Source organism: Lissotriton vulgaris, chromosome 7 (genome assembly GCF_964263255.1).
Source record: "Lissotriton vulgaris chromosome 7, aLisVul1.2, whole genome shotgun sequence".
NCBI classification, from domain to species: Eukaryota; Metazoa; Chordata; class Amphibia; order Caudata; family Salamandridae; genus Lissotriton; species Lissotriton vulgaris.
Window position 1 is genome coordinate 252,886,951 of NC_141695.1, and position 12,725 is coordinate 252,899,675.

The 12,725-nt window shown below is 45.4% G+C and overlaps 1 pseudogene; it reads left to right on the plus strand.

Moving 5' to 3' along the window:
* The first annotated feature begins 364 nt into the window (after positions 1 to 364).
* Positions 365 to 12,725, plus strand: part of LOC147701318 (uncharacterized) — a 76,173-nt pseudogene continuing 63,812 nt past the window's right edge.

Here is a 12,725-nt window from a genome sequence, read left to right on the forward strand (position 1 = left end):
TGTATTGTAGGTTTCGCAGACAGTATCCCACACATTTTAACAGGCATCCGTGAGTACAAGCAGAGCAGGTAATTGTTTGGTAGAGTTCCCTTATGGTGCACATGGTATATTGCTGTATCACAAATTCACAATGTGCTAAAACAATCTTAACTTCTATTGCAGGCTCTACGGACAGTGCTACTTTTAAGTTTGAAAGGGCAAGGCAGTAGACAGAAAAGTACAGGTAATTACACTCTACGTTTTTCCGGGGATGCCTCCGTATTATGTGACAGGTTGCAATCATGAGCATAGGCATCAACTTCAGACATGTTCCTTTATTTTGCAGGCTTTGTGGCATAGCAGGCGAAACCCAGTTATCACAAATATGTTCAAGCGCAAAGCTGTACCTTCTGCAGAGTGTGATGCTTCACCACAAAGGAAGAAATGTTGCCTTGTATTCAAGGAAGAGTGGATGAAAGAAATTGTGGAGGCTGAGACACAGAAATCATGAAGCAAGGTTCGCGTGCAACTTGGGGAACTATTTCAATACAGTCCAGATGTGGGCTTGATTTGCAAAGCATGTGCCGAAGCCAAGATTGTTGGGGACTTTTCTACAGGGAAGAAATGGAGTGATGGCTGGAAACTGGATTACCTGAAACGTCATCTAATTAGCAAAGTTCACGAGTCTGCCATGGTCACATTGGGAAACAGAAGTGCTGCTGCCAGGTTTGGTTTTGGAGTGCGGGCAATGCTGACAGAAACTGCCACTGACAAAGCAAATAGAGTGGAAGTAGTTGAACGACAAAGATCCCTGCCTGAGGAGATAAAGATTCTCATTAACAATGTGTTGCTGGCAGTCAAGATGAATACGTCAATGTTATCTGTACATGACATCCATGACCACCTAGCTTTGTATGTGAAGATACCAGACATCTGGAGGAGTAAGAACTATGTCTTTGAGTTCCTTGAGGCAATCAATAGCGTGATACACTGTGAAGGTATGGCAGAACTTCGTAACGCTTTGTATCACACATTGATAATTGATGAGAGCACTGATATTTCTGTTACAAAAATGCTCATCCTGTACTTCAAGTTCCGACCTGTAACCTCAACAGAGCACAAAACACTGTTTGGGGGCATAGTGAAGCTGACTAGTTGTAATGCTGAGGCTATCACTGCTGCTGTGAAAGAATTCTACATGGCCAATGAACTAGACCTTATGAAAATGGTCATGTTCACATCCGATGGTTCGTCTGTGATGCTGGGTAAGAATAATGGTGTTGCTACTCGCCTTAAACAATCCATTCCCCATCTAGTTGAGCAGCATTGTGTTGCTCATCGAGAAGATTTGGGAGTTGATGATGCCTGGAAGAGGGTTCTAATGATTAAAGAGATGGAGACATTATTGAGAACTGTCTACACTGTGTTCTCCAGATCTCCTGCAAGGAAGTCCAAGCTGGATGAAATTGCATCAGTCACTGAATGTGAAGTTGTCTCTTTTCGACCACTGAATGAAGTCCGGTGGCATTTTGCTGTTGGTGCACTAATTCGTAATTACGACACTGTTCTTAAGTACTTTGAGCATGAGAAAGTTGAGGAGAATGATCCAAGTGCTAAATATTGTTATAAAAAGCTATCGGACTCCAACTACCATATTTCCCTTGCAGTACTTAATGACATTCTGGGTGAATTTGCATCTTTGTGCAAACTATTCCAAAAAAGTTCTTTAACTACTGTTGAAGCCGTACAGTATGCAAGAGCAAAGATTGGACAAATTAAGCAACAGTATTTGGGGGACATTGTCTTTTGGAGCAGCAATGTAAGAGAGCTGATGGTGTTGTACAAGGTAAGGCAAGAGTTTGACAGTGGGCCTATTTTGTCTTTTGTTTCCCTTCTTTGTGAGCACATGCAAAAAAGGTTCCCTGAGGTGAGCTAAAAGAATGGGCAAGTTTTGAGATCCAGGCAATAGCCACACAATCGCATTTTGATTTTGGGACTGAGAATATTGAAAGACTAGTTGAAAAGTATAATAATGTCTTGGTCCTGGGTGATTGTGAAACACCAGAAGATGTTGTCAGACAATACAGAGACTATAAATATGTGGTGGCAGAACATGTAAAGGGTGGGTTATTTACCACCTTTCAAGACATGGTGAATTTCACTGTACGCACTGCTCAGTATAGTGTGGTGTCTCAGCTTGTTGATGTCTGTGCAACATTTCAAGCATCTAGTGCAAATTGTGAACGCGGATTCAGCCATATGAATACTATCAAAAGTAAATTGAGGAATAGACTAGAGCAGAATCATTTGGATATGCTGATGAGGACAAAGGCCTACCTCCTGGATGGGAAAGTTGACCTAGATAGAGTTTATCAGCACTGGAAAAATGGCAAGGATCGCCGTGAGAAGCAATCCTGTCACCCATCTAGTGATGCCACTTGACGTGTCTGAACGGCCCTCTCCTACAGTCCATGTTTGCCTGGATGTCGAAGTTTCACAAACTATGTCTGGTGGTATAACCCAACATTAATCAATAGCTTTCATATCAAATTGTAAATATGTTATGTAATTGTGTAACTTATTGTCCATATGTGATATATTGTGTAGGCTCTCAACATTTCCCCACCTAATTAATAGTGCTTCAGTTAAGAATATTTAGTAAAAATCTTATGATTGTACCACCGTTGGAGTCTTGTGCTTTTCTAAACCTGAAGTGTACTTGCCAGTGTAACCAATTCTTATCATGGCATGCTTATCCAATTTGCAAACCAGCCTTAAGACCCTTAACGTGGCGCTGTATGTGTGAAAATGCACCATCTTTTCACTTTTTTAAGTAAACATTTAGAGTGACATTTGGGGCTGCACACGCGCGTGGTCTGGTTCCTGGCGCACATAGCCATGGTTGCAGTGCACGGACACCCTCCACTGCCGCACACAGAGGAAAATAATTAGAGGGAACATTGCTGATGATACCCAGCTGCTTTTTCCTTTTAAATCACTGACCCCGGAAGTTATACAATCTTTCTCCGAGGGGATGAAAGCAGTATCCCAGTGGATGTCTTCCAACTTTCTTCAGTGTAACGTTGGTAAGACTGAGGTGATGCTTTTCGGTGAGGCCAAGATACTATGGTCCCCTGACTGGTGGCCTTCAGATTTAGGACCAGTCCCCGAACCAAAACTAGTAATCAAGAACCTTGGGGTACGTCTGGAGCTGACTATGAAACAACATGAAAATAATACGGTGGGGTCCTGTTTCCATGTGATAGGACTCCTCCGCAGGATATTCCCGCTCCTTCCTGACTCCATAAGAAAGACTCTGGTTCAGGCTCTAGTGATCAGCCGACTTGATTACTGTAATGCTCTTCTGGTGTCTGCAAACGAAGAGGTGTTGGACCGACTACAAGTGGTACAAAACACAGCAGCCAGGCTAGTCCTCAATGCTCCCCCCAGATCCTCCTCTAAACCTCTGTTGGAGAGACTTCACTGGTTATCCATCCGCCAAAGAGTGAAATTCGAGACCTGCTGCATTGTACATAAAGGACTACATGATCTAGGACCTGTCTATTTAGCTAATAAATGTATTCCATATGTTCCCACACGCACCCTTAGGTCAAGTGAGCAGCTGCTGCTAAGGGTACCTAAGGTTAGCAGGACCAGACTGGGTGGCAAGGCTCTGTCAGTGGTAGGTCCTATTTTGTGGAACAGCCTTCCTCTCCAACTAAGACAGTGCCACGACCATTCTGTTTTCAGAAAACAATTGAAAACCTTTTTGTTTCAGGTTTAACTCAAAGATCTGCCACTTTGGGAGTTTTTGGTCCTGTACTGTTGTATCGTCCTGGTTCTTGCTTCTGCTGTCTCTCAGCGCGGAGATACTCCTTCGGGAGTTTATTCAAGCGCTTTACAAACCCGCAAATAAATAAATAAAAAAATAATTAAATGCTTTTACTATGTGAGTTGTTGTCCATGGTTCTGCAATTCTATTGGCTAATGCTTTCCCTGGCCTACCTCCTTCCCCATGGTACCTGGCTCTCCACTTTCATGACATATGGTGCACTTCTTAGTCAACCGTCTCGTTATACTCTATGACATTTAGTGTAATGTTTGCCAGTATTGTCTTATCAGCTGGTATTTCATACCCAATTTCAAAGCATCCCACGTCTTTTTCAAGCTGCTTCATGGTACCACTCAGCGATTTGAGAACCCCTGCTTGCAGCCCTATACAGACACCGCGTATTTTCACCATAAATATCTCATATACAATTCCCACACTCTGTACTGAACCTATATTGTGAGTGAAGTACTCCATGAATGCTTCTCTCACCCCTTTACAGAAGACTTGATCAAGCAATGAGGATGACTGTAAGTGCCATTAAAACTGTGAAGGTGTGTACGTGGATATTATCATGTTTAACAGAACTGGAGAGTGGTCTAACAGTGTTTTTGGTAAATGCTGGACTTTAGTAGTCTATGTTTTCACATAACTCATGGTTAGCCAAAAGTCGAGAAGCGACCAAGACTGATGTACATAAGGGTGGCATGTACCCTCTTTCACCCCAAGGTGTCTCAACATCCAGCAGACCCAGCTCTCTCATACCATCCTTAGCGGAAAGCACTGCCATTTTGGGTGAGATTTCTGTAGAGGTCATTCAATCTTCTTCAGGTACCAGCACAAAATAAAGTCACCCCCACAAATAATGGCTGATGGAGGCAGTTTATGCATCTTACTCCATATAGTCTCATAAAACACAGGGTCATCTGCATTAGGCCCATAGACGTTTACAATAGCCACCAGTGTGCCACATAACTTACCCAGCGCTAATATATATAGCTCTTGTTCATCATCTTCTACATGCGTAGCTTCAAAGGGTACATTATATTACATTATTATCATTATACCCCTCGCATAGGATAAGTAGGAAGATGCTAAGCACACTCCAGCCAATCTAGTTGCAACTTCTTTCGCGGTAGGTTTATTGAGGTGAGTTTCTTGAACATTATGCTGGTCTAAATAAGCCAATACCTGTTGTGTTTTCCTAGGAATATTGAGGCCTCTGGCATTCCATGTCATCCAGGTTATTATATTACCAGTATTACCTGCCATTTCTGTCATTACCTATTGCGCCAGGTCATTTATCTGTGCTGTCTGATTGTGTATATGCTGTTATCAACAACTGTACCATGCCTATCATGCATTTGCACTTATATAGTTCCCCAACCATCCCCCCACCCACTTCAGCATCCCAATTATGCTAAGGTGCCCATTAAAAAAAAATAACACACCTATGCAACTGCATGTCCCTTATCAAATGGTAACACCTTATCCGGTGTCCAAATACAACCTTAAACCAATGTGGGGTTTACCCTCAAGGCGGATCGCCCGTATGCATCATAGTGTTATAAGTGGGAGGTCGAGGTAGGTATATGAACCCCCCCATCCAGCTGAACCTTAGTGCACCGGAGTGCAAGTAATCATGGAGTCTCAGCTCATGTGAAGACACAAATGCAACACCAGAGTGTATGTAACAATGTAACAAAAATCGTTGCCACATATTCAGTGTACATGTCACATAGCTTATGTTCATATCACAGTAGTTTAGCAAGACTACTATCCACATAGTATAGAAACAGCAATGCTTGCCAGTTATTCTCATATGTACGCCAGACATCATTCTTACTATTGTGTCTAGTTTCAATACCCTGTGCAGTGCATGTGCTCAGTCCTCATTGTCTGCATCCTCGCCGGCTGCTCTTGACGTCTCTTGTCGTTCTATCAGGCACACAAACTGTATGGCTTCTTTTGGTGATGAAAAATCTTGGTCTTGCCCTTATGTTGTATCCGGAGCTGCGCTGCTGCTCTTGACGTCTCTTGTCATCCAATCAGGCACACAAACTACCTGGCTTCTTTTGGTGAGGCAAACATCTTGGTCTTGCTTATATCTTGTATCAGGAGCTTTGCCGGGTATAGTATGCATATTGAATTTTCAGTGTTTGCATCTTTTTCTTCACTGAATGAAATTCACGCCTCGCTTACTGTACAGCTGCTGTAATGTCAAGGAACAGCGCAACCTCCATGCCTGATAAGTTGTAGTGCCTTTTTCCCTGGCCAAATGGAGTGCTGTGTCGCGATCATGATAATTTAGTAGTCTGGCAATGATAGGGTGCGGCAGAGCTCCGGGGACAGGTTTGGGACAGGTTTGGGCACCAAGAATCTGTGTGTACGCTCCATGACTAACATGGATGAAAATTGTTCTGCGCCCAGCACTTCTTTTAGCATGGCCTCGTTATACAGCTCCATTTTGCAGTGTTTGTTGATTCTAGCACACCCATGATATGTAAATTGTTACGCTGTGACCTGGCTTCAAGGTCCTCATGCTTTGCCTGTATCACCACCAAGAGTTTCTCCATTTGTGTGCAAAAACACACTTACGACCTGTACCTGGTCTTCTGTAGTAGAGAGGCACTGCTCCGCTCCAGTTAATCGCGAGCCATGTTTGTCAAGTTTTGTTGCCATATTTTCCATATGAAGATTGATGGTGTCTATTTTACTGTCATTCAATTGCAAACTGAAGCATCATATGTTCTAATTTGCTACCGGTGCCTGTTTCCAGCTCTGGTTCGGTATCTAACTCAACTTGTGTTTGGGATTTTGTATATGGCCGGGATGCCCGCCACCCCCTCCCAACACCAATTCCCCCAGGGGAGGAGACAGACACTGGTTTGAGCTTTTGGAAGGCAGGGGGAGTTACCCCCCCGGCCGTATTTATTAAAATATGAAACAAAATGTAAAACATTAAATCAAAAACGTTTCATGAATTATGTACAATTTTACTTTTGTTACATTTTGATGAAGACATGTTCTTTGGCTAACCTTAACAGCTCTCTAATACAAAGGTTTCCTAGCCGAGTCTAGCATCCTGAAAAATGTATACATTCTAAATTAAAATTGTACATCCTAGCATTAAGGGCCAACGGCAAGGTCTTAACCGGTGTCAGATCCCTACTACCAAACTCCCGCCTTCACGGTGTGAGTGGCGCATGCGCAGAGGACTTTACCCTCGTTGCTAACTGTAACTTCCCTTGTCGTGGGGGCCCCCTCTCACTCGACGCTATCTTAAAGGTCATCCAAGTCCCCGTGTGAGGTATCTGTAAGAAGGACAGCGTGGACTCCCCCCCTTCCCCACGGTCTCTTCCGCCGTCGCGGATATCCGGCCCCCGGGAAATTCGTAGGAGGGGCATCTAGCCGTCTCCCCCCTGGGAGGGGCCTATGGCCGTCTCCCCCTAGGCGACCCATCCGTAGGGGGTGCCGCCTACCCGTGGGAGGGGCCAATGGCCGCCTCCCCCCGGGCGCTCCCATCCATTCTGGGTGGCACCCCCCTAGGGACCTTGAAATTACTGCTCACCGATCATGACCTTACCGCCCGACCAAAAAATAAATACGACGGTTGTTTTACCTACTATGGGAAGAAATTCACCTAACCTGAAACAGCTTGATGATCCATCAACTTTTCATTTCTACAAAGGGAAAAAGGTCCTAAAGCACATTACAATCACATTACTTGATACATTCCTTTACTTTTCTACAGAGGAAAAAAGGCCTATACACATTTATTCAATGCTGAAACAACTTGACTGCATCTCTTTAATACAATCGGATATCATCAACAAATTACTTTATTCAACAAACAATGCAATAGGGGCTGGTGGGTGGGTCAAAATTGCCGCTTGTTCCGTCGAGGGGTCACGAGCAACGAGTGGTGCAGCCTTCAGAGCACTGGAACAAGAGGACGCTTCTTTGGATTCCCGCTCTTTTTATCCGTCTGCGGGAGGGCAGGGACCCTCCTCAGGTACGCCCACGGGGCATGGTCTTCCGGGTGGGTGTCTAGGACAACCCCTTCTGGGCGGGAAGGGCGTGCTCCGGCTACGCCGCTTTGGGCATACCAGCCGAACCACGTCCCCCGCCCAAAATGGTTTCCCGGGGGGATCGGGGCACCCATCCATACGTTCGGGGGGACCGAGTGGTCTTCCCTTTCCATATGGCCGGGATGCCCGCCACCCCCTCCCAACACCAATTCCCCCAGGGGAGGAGACAGACACTGGTTTGAGCTTTTTGAAGGCGGGGGGGAGTTACCCCCCCGGCCGTATTTATTAAAATATGAAACAAAATGTAAAACATTAAATTAAAAACGTTTCATGAATTATGTACAATTTTACTTTCGTTACATTTTGATGAAGACATGTTCTTTGGCTAACCTTAACAGCTCTCTAATACAAAGGTTTCCTGGCCGAGTCTAGCATCCTGAAAAATGTATACATTCTAAATTAAAATTGTACATCCTAGCATTAAGGGCCAACGGCAAGGTCTTAACCGGTGTCAGATCCCTACTACCAAACTCCCGCCCTCACGGTGTGAGTGGCGCATGCGCAGAGGGCTTTACCCTCGTTGCCAACTGTAACTTCCCTTGTCGTGGGGGCCCCCTCTCACTCGACGCCATCTTAAAGGTCGTCCGAGTCCCCGTGTGAGGTATCTGTAGGAAGGACAGCGTGGACTCCCCCCCTTCCCCACACTCTCTTCCGCCGTCACGGATATCCGGCCCCTGGGAAATTCTTAGGAGGGGCATCTAGCCGTCTCCCCCCTGGGAGGGGCCTGTGGCCGTCTCCCCCTAGGCGACCCATCCGTAGTGGGTGCCGCCTACCCGTGGGAGGGGCCAATGGCCGCCTCCCCCCGGGCGCTCCCATCCATTCTGGGTGGCGCCCCCCCTAGGGACCTTGAAATTACTGCTCACCGATCATGACCTTACCGCCACAGGACGGATAGTTGACCGACTATCCGGCCCCCCCACACCTCCTAAAGCTCATGCCTCCTCAAACCCCTTAGCCATGCTATGAAGTCTCCTATGAGTAAATCATTCCCCTCCCTGGACAGGTGAACCTGTGGTAAATTAATTTTACTGTATCATTTTTCCATATAATTATCAATAAAAGACAGCTCATTCAAATGAGAGGCAGAGTCCGTGGGATCTGAGTTATACGGGCTTTAATGGAAAATCCTCGAGGATTGGATATCATGTTCCATCACCTCTAAGGTTCAGGAAGGGACATTCAACGTTTTATTAGCATTACACATTATATATAGTAAAATGGTACAATTGAAACCAATACAGTAGGCGTAACAGGTGAAAGAGAGAGATAAGAACACATGTGCGTAACAGGAGGCGTGTAAAAAGGCGTACACATGGGCGTGCACTGGACATGTCAGAGAAACGTCGTAAGAAACGTCACATGTGGGTGGATGCATAGAGAAAGTTGCAGGATCAGCAGAAACCTATGACCTGAATGCGCGCGCAACTAAGCATGACGTGGAACGGGGAGAACTGGGGGCTTTGACTTTAGCACTAGTGGAGGAGACTGGTGTCTGGGATGTCAGGGCAACCTGTACCTATAACATATCTAGTATCTCATGTTTGGAAGATGAAGTGTCTGAAGTAAAAGGTCTCTCGGGCAGAGGCCGTTCAATACTGAATGCTAGAGCGTGCATACGTGTCTTGGTGCAACGAGCGGAGCCATGGGCTTACCATGGTAACGGGTTCAGTAAATCACTTGCAAGGAGGACAGGAAGGCCGGGCCCTTTGCTCTGCAGCCGGGAATATGTTTACCTATTTCACTAGACTGGAATGTGTTTTCGAGGAGGCTGAGCAGATAACTGTAGGCAAAATATGATTTTGGCAGGCAGTCCAGGCCGAGCCGGGCACCGCTTCGCTGGCAGGAAGTAAGGCAAGGGTCAGGGATGCATACAGCTTTCAGAGCCAGGAGAGATGAGGCTCGGGGCCTCGTTAAGGGCCTAGCTCGACTGGGCCAGGAAACATGGAGAAAACGTGTGCGAGATTCAAAAGTGCACCATGTAAAGACGTTGGCACCATATGCCTAGAAGCCTAATTAACGGGATTTTCTTGCAGGACTGGATAGCTGACATGTTAAGGATGGACGCAAATGTATTTGCGTCTTTCTAGCATGTACGGAACAGAAGTTACACGACATACAAGGAACATGGGTGCATGGATAGGGTGCGAGTGGGGGACACATTAGCTACCTGAAAATTTCTATTACCTCATTCCCTCCTTGGACCCTACTACACCCTTTAGGATATATCTATATTCATGAGACCATCTATCTGTTCGTAAATTTGTTCATTTGTTCTTCTTTCTTTATTCGGGAACGGGAACGTGTACTTGGACGGGGAATACAAGCTGTGGCTCACAAGCCGCAAATCGCTGGCCCACATTGCAGACAGAGACAACAACTGAATACTATGACCAATATTATTCCTAGGAATGATAACAATTTCCATCCCCAGGCGGATATTACACTCCAGAGCCAACCGGACCAAGTCCAGGAGCCTGGATTCTGGTGTATCAGGTGAGCAATTTCATGAAGCCGAGTTATGGCCTTATACACGGATGGCGCGTTATTAGGAATAAACACGCAACAACTGGATCCGATGACTCTACAAGCCCCGCCCCTATCTGCCAGGATGACGTCAAGGACAAGGCGATTTTGAAGAACAACAAGTCTCATAGCAGACTGTTCTTCGGTCAGGTTACCTAAAGCAAAAGTAGTCTTGTTCACTACTGCTTCTAAAGTTCTAGTTAATCTTCGAATTATCTTACTATTTTGGACAGGACCTATAAACCAAAAATATCCTTTAATATAATCTTTGTACTGATCCCATGATGATTCAGAATAATCGATAACGGGAGGAAGGTCTCTCTTATGTCTCACATGTACAAGGTTTGGATTTCGATGATAATCAGGCGGGGCTAGGAAAACAGGTGGTAATAGGAACGCAATATAGCACGTCCCATCCCAATCCAATGGCAGACGTACATAGGCTGTCTGACCACATATAAAATAAGAATGGCGGGAAGCTTTGAAAGTAGACTTTCCTTTATCACTGAATTCGGCAACAGTATTACAATCACTGTGTCCTAGATGAACGGAACCATTCTTTCTGACACATAATTCACCTTTCACTGGCAAAACTGTAATAAACGGCAAGTCCGAATTAGTCTCAGACTGCACATTCAGGATCATACGGTTAAGTGTAAAATTACCTAATCCATACACTTCATTTTCTAGATCGGTCCTGTCCTTTGGGGAAGACCTTCTTGGTCTGGGAAACATATCTTATTCATGACTGTATTCAGGTTCCCCCAAATCCAGTTGCCTTGGGAAACCTTGGACTTACTATCTAGGGAGGACATTAAAGTAAACCATGCACCACACGAACCATTATGTGTGAACGGATAAGGAAAGAGGGGCAGAGCTCCCTTGTATTTCTGATAGGGAGGGAGTCGGCCACATACCCAGCAATTGGTGGCATTGCTGGTCTGGTGAGAATGGTGTAACATACGGATGAATGTATTGTTGCGCATTGCTAAACGATAAGATAATTCATGGGGAGGCAGGTCACTTAAAGTGTGCTCTACAGTATCATTAAAGGAAGCATGTACATGTGAATCAAGAGGAAAGAAAACATGTAGCATCAAACTTATGCATATAATTGTAAGACTCAGAAGAAACATAGAAATTAATGCGATAATGCATCTGCTGTGCAAAACTTTACAATACTGTTTTCTCTTTTCGCTACGCCTATCTCTCTGACTACTTGGGTCTAACTTATTCATGTCAGAAACCTGTCTAACCGCTTCACCCGAGGGGGACTTAAACAATTAAACGCTGTCTGACTTACTAGACCTCAACTTGGAACGATACTCCTCTTGGGGAGTTTTCTCTAGCAGGGGGAGTTTAGAGTCAGTCTCTAAAAATGGGCAGTCCTTAATCGGAGTTTCTGGACACAGTCCGTGAAATTTCTTAATGTGGCTGGAGTGTAGCCATCCCTTGCGACCTTCCAGCTTGACTGCGGTTCTCGTTGACATCAACACCAACTTTGGCTGCTTCCATCTGGGTTCCAGCGGACTTTTCCTGTCAAAGTTCCTCACGTAGACATACTCGCCAGGGACGACTTCATGCGGTTTTACTTGAGTGTTGTCCGGAAAGGCAGCCGCGACCTGTGAACGACAAGATTGTAGTGCAGACATCAAGGAGGCCAAGTAATCTGTCAGCATAGTACTTTCAACATCGGTAATTCGTTTGGGCATAGGCGTACCCCACATATTCGGGGGACGACCAAAAACAATTTCGTACGGAGACAATCCTGTTCTAGAATGGGCTACCATTCGCATGTAAAAGAGTGCAACTGGCAGGGCAACTATCCAATCTACACCTTTTTCTGCACAGATTTTTGCTAGGCGTGTTTTCAGGGTTTGATTATGTCTCTCTACGAGACCTGCGGCTTCGGGATGTCGAACGCAGTGGAACTTCCACTGGTAACCTAACAGGAGTGATACCTTTTTCATAAGCTCGGACGAGAATGGCTGTCCATTATCAGAGTACACGACACGGGGCAGACCATATCGTGGGAAAAACTCACGTACCAGCTGTTTGGCAGTGGTTGCAGCAGTGTAATCGGGGACTGGATATGCTTCTGTCCATCGGGAAAGAGCACATACGACTACGAGGACATACTTGAATCCTCGGCATCTGTCCATCTGGATATAATCCATCTGGAGGACTTCAAAAGGATGGTCAGGAGGATGAAATCCACCTTGTTCCACGGGAACACCTTTTCCTGGATTGAACTGACAACAGATCATGCAAGTACGCACTTTCTGTTTCGCTGCTGCTCGTAA